Raw genomic sequence first — 5,263 nt, 5'->3', positions numbered from 1 at the left:
TCCTATCCGACTTTGATCCTCTTTGCTCTTAAGCTTGATTCAAGCCTAAAGTGACCGAATGGAGCTCCCCCCCCCCTTTCCTCTCTTACAATTCGGTCATGAATAACAAAGATGAAGCTTTTTTTTTTTTTCTTCACCCAAATTCTCACTTATTTCTTCATTCAATAATATTATAAAAATTATAAAACCATTTAGTTGCCTTAAAACTAGTAAATAATACATATATATTGTCATAAACATCAACATGGCCGGCCACTATCATGAAAAATGGGGACTTTGACATGCAAGTCCCCATATTTAATCCATGCAACAATTTGGCCATTTTAAAAATTAACCAACACATTTTCAATGTTTCTCACATAAGCCCTTTTTGATTAAATTCGCATTCAATTGACAAAATCAAAGCATCAAAATTTCACACACAAATTGTAACATAATATAGACATGAAATTTAACAATCAATTTCTTGTGTGACTCGGTTTTGGGGTCTTGAAACCACTTCCCGACTAGAGTCAAATTAGGGATGTCACAGTTACGACATCAGTGTATTGCCAGGTATGTCTCGACATGAAACCCTTGTGTTGCGATATCGTTGTAATTTTCTGCATGGATGACCCGACCCATTTGCATAAGCTGGTGACTTACCATTCATTTAACCTAATTTTTAACCCTTTAAAACCTTATTTTATAACCTAAAACCATATTTACTTCTAATTAAAACACATCTTAACCTCTAATCTATTAAACTTTCTTAAATTTCTTAAAACCTCTTAAACCATAAACTCTTAATTTCTTAAATATTATATTCCCTCTTCACAAACACTTCAATAATACTCGGTGCAACAAGGTATGGGAACATCATGGGAAAGCAAGGAATTCAAATGAACTTCGACTATATATTAAAGGTTAAGGGTACCTCAACTCAAACTTTTTACTGTTCCATTGAATTGTTTACCTAGGACTGAAATATCATATCTTCTAGGAAAGTTAGGCGAATCACGAAAATAGAGCCATCAATGCTTCAAAATCCCTCTATTTTCCCAAATACGAATGTTGAAAAATATTTTAATGAACTTCAAGGAAAAACATTCATCCAAGAGAGGGGACTTGATCCATCCATGATTTTGTGTAAGGAAATATGACCTTTAGTGCGATATCATAGGTGGGAACATTTTTGGACGATCCCTAAAGAGTGCTATGGTCCTTGTTGTTCAAGAATTTTAGGCATCATTACAGGACCAAGAGTCTAAAAATACTGAAGGTCATATGTGGGATATGGTCCTTGTGCAAGGGAAAGAGGTTAAAGTAACCCCGCATATTATTTGTGGCTTTTATAATGCACCATACTATGAAAAAGATTTTATTGATGAAATTGATCTGGAATATTGTGAAGACATAGATATGGATAACATTATAAACTTCTTGATTGAAGGTATGGGTGAAAGGAAATATCGCATAGGTACCAATATCCCAGTATCCTTTCATCAAGCGATCATGTTTCCTGAGTCCAAAATATGGATCCAATTTGTATGCACAGGAATTGTACCTACTTTAAATATTTCTAGCGTTAATACTTTTTTAACAGTGTTACTCTATGCTATTTTGCAAAAAAAAAAAAAAGTAGGTATGTATCGGTAAATGGATTCATCAGAACATGAAAAGATGCATTGGTAGCCAAAAGGTGGGAGTCTTCTTTCCTCACCTAGTGACGACATTATGCAAAAAGGTAGGTGTACCTATGACATCCACTGAGCAATCACTAAAACCTTCGAAAAGTATTATCAGCGATACCTTATTCCAACAGTAAATAGAATTGTGAGCCAAATAGATGAAGGATTGGAACAAGCAACAACAAGAAGTGACGGCTACACCGGCTTCATCACAAGGGTTGACACGAGCTCAACAAGACATCGGTGAAAGTAGTCATCCAAAGCTTGATTGGATGATACAGTGGATGCAAGAGTCGGGACCAATATTCCAAGAATTTGCAAGGAAAAATAACATCCAGGTCCCCAATTATACATCTGTCATGTTCAGGCTGACGAATATGGAACAACAAGAAGAAGTGCATGAAAGCGAGGAGAAAGGAGAATATGAGGAGAATGATGGGAGTAAGGAGATGAATGAGGACGACGATTAAACTATTTTAATTTTATAAAGCTTATATTGACTTTTAGATGATTGTAATTTAAACTTTGTATGAGTAGGATTAATAAGTAAACTTTTAGTATGTTATGTTTAAGTTTTCTATGTAGGAACCCAACACGAAGGTTACACAAACAATTCAAGCTTAACACAGCCAAAGGAGGAAGCACCCACCATTAGTAGTTGGACTAACCACGATCAATCAGGTAACTTCTCTCCTTATCTTTTTATGGGCTACACATTAAGGACAATGTGTCAACTAAACTGTGGGGGGTACCATAAGAAATTTATTTTTAAATTTTTCTTTGATTTTTCTTATCTTTTGTGTGCTTGAGCTTGTAGAGATACGAGTTATTGGTTAGGAGCATGCACATATATTGCTTGTGGTTATGAATAATTTTGGAATAACGATAGGAAATTTTAAATTTTTTATTATTAGACTACTAAGTTCTATATGTTACACTATAAATAGGTATTAAGCCATAATTTGTACCAAGTGATATAGAAAATACAAGGAAACGAGCATGCCAGTATGAATGATAAATGATTGAACTTGTGTTTGTTTGGTTGATTAAATTTGTGCATGTTAAGATATTTAAGGATGACCTAAGACATTGTTTAGAACACATCTAGAGCCAAAAATTTTTCCTATTTATATTTCACCTTTAGTACCAATTTTTGTGTCTGTTGACACTTCTTGATGAGCCACATTACAAGCCCCAAGCCTGAAAACATCAATTTGTATTTGGCCTTTTTCTTTGGTCCTGCACTGCATGATTATAGATGTCTAGCCATACGTATTGAGGGTTAAGTAGATACATCACGATGGAGTTAGCAAAAAATATAGTGAAACAGGAAAGAGTAGTGTGATATGGGAACTATAGGTTAGCCTAATGTGTGGAACAAAAACAAAATTCCAAAAAAGGAAATTGGTGCGAGTAGAAAAGGTCCTAAATTGGCAAAAAAAAGTATTCATGAGTGAGATTTATTGAAAAAGAGAAAGTCACAAAGTCACAAAAGAAAGAAAAACTTGTTCATTAGTGCACAAAAATTCGTAAGGCTAGCCATAGTTACTATGTAATGCTATGACTTCCTCTATATGGAGAGACAAAGAAGGTGAGAGAAGGAGCAATAAGGTGGTAAGCGGGTAAGGGTCACTAAAGGGGGAAGAATACGGACTAGTATGATGTGCCAAACTATTTTTGTGTTTGTAACCCTTTTTATGCTTGTTGATATTGAATTTCATACCTGCCTTAAGCCTTGAAACGTTATAAGCTGAAAAGTCCTCTATGACCTAAAATATCCTTATATGAATGGACTTCATGCTGAACATACGCAAAAATGTCTGTTTGTATTCTGCTTCAATAAACAATGTAACACCCCTAACCCGTATCCATCACCAGACTAGGGTTAAGAGACATTACCAGACATATCGAAACATTTCGCATTCATTTCACAATCATCATAGTATCATAGTCACACATCATTACAGAGTCCCTTATATAGGTCAACAAAACCTTAAACATGCTTTAGAAAAGGGTTGGGACTAAATCGAAAGCATACAAAATTTTTTAAAAAATAAACATTTTTCAAAGTTATAAAGGTCACATGCCCGTGTGAGCAGGTCGTGTGCCTCATACGGCATTAGACACGCTCGTGTGTCTAGGCCGTGGCAAAACAAGGCATACATACTAACTTGTCCACACGGCCACAAGACACGCCCGTGTGCCAAGCCGTGTGAAAATTAGGGAGGCTATTGACTTGGGTCACACGACTGACCACACACCCATGTGCCATCCAATGTGCCACACACGACTACTAGACACGCCCGTGTTTCTAGGCCATCTCAAACATGTAGGGTATACAGACTTTAAATCATAGGGTACCCAAGGGACACACGGCTGTGCAACATACCCGTTTGTCACACATGGCTAAGACACAAGCCCATGTCTTTGCCCGTGTGGAAAAAAATAGGCCATTTTCAAGGCCAACTTGCCACCCTAATTTTGGGTTGTGACACCCCTAATTTGACCCTAGTCGAAAAGTGGTTTCGGGACCACAAAATTGAGTCATAAAAATAATTAGCCGTCATATTTTATGACTATTATATGTGAATACGAATGTGTGAAAGTTTTAAGCTTTGATTTAGTAAATTGCATGTGAATTTAGTCAATAGGACTTATGTGCGACACTTTTGAAATGTGATAGGTCAAAATATAAGGATCTATTAGTGCATGAAATAAAAAGGGGGGACTTGCATGTCAATTTCCCCCCTAATTTGGTAGTGGCCGGCCATGAGCATGAGAGGGGACAAAATGTTATGGGGTGAAACATGTTGGAAACATGTTGTGTTAGTGTGTTAGGGGAGAAAGAATAAAATAAAGGGGTTAGTAATAAAGAAATGAAAAGGGAGGGGTGATGAGAAAAAAAAAAAAAAGGTTGTCTCATCCATGTTCCCCCCATTGCCGTGACTTGAGAAGCAAAAGAAAAGAAGAAATCGGTTCTTCTTAGCTGAAATGAAAAGAAGAAGAAAGGAATGAGGCTAGAAAGGAGAGGGCACTGCATGTAGTGGAAAACCATGGAATTTGTTTGCTTAGAAGTTAAAATTTTCAAGTAGAAGGGTAACTCTTCTAAACTCTCCCTTGCCCATAGCTTTTCGTTGACAAATTCTGGTTGCATTGTTGATTTGAGCTTGACGAATATGTGGGAGAAGAGAAGATTCTCTTTTCTAGTTGCAAATGTTGCATGTCTAGTAGATGAAGAGTTTCTCACTTGTGTTAAAAGAATCTAGTGAATGCTTGTGTTGTTATAATCTATTTTTGTAACTTTGGGGTTGATTGTATTTAGCTAACAAGGTAGGAGAAGGTGGTAGTAGACAAGGGAAAGAGCAAATTGAATAGGTGGAATCGGTGTTGGGAACCTTGGTGAGTTTTCCTTGAACTTTTATTTTCTTGTGTTTGATAATTGTTGAAACCGTTAAATTGCTGTCCGAATTTTACCTTGTTGGTATCGTTAATTGCTGCCCTATTCATGCTGTCTAAATGTTGTACTATTAATGCTGTCCGAATCAGCCTTGAATGTGATATATTACAGCAATTAAGCCAAGTGTTATGGGTCC

The sequence above is a fragment of the Gossypium arboreum genome, chromosome 2, assembly GCF_025698485.1.
Source record: "Gossypium arboreum isolate Shixiya-1 chromosome 2, ASM2569848v2, whole genome shotgun sequence".
Taxonomy (NCBI): Eukaryota; Viridiplantae; Streptophyta; class Magnoliopsida; order Malvales; family Malvaceae; genus Gossypium; species Gossypium arboreum.
Note: the sequence above shows the minus strand (reverse complement) of the source record.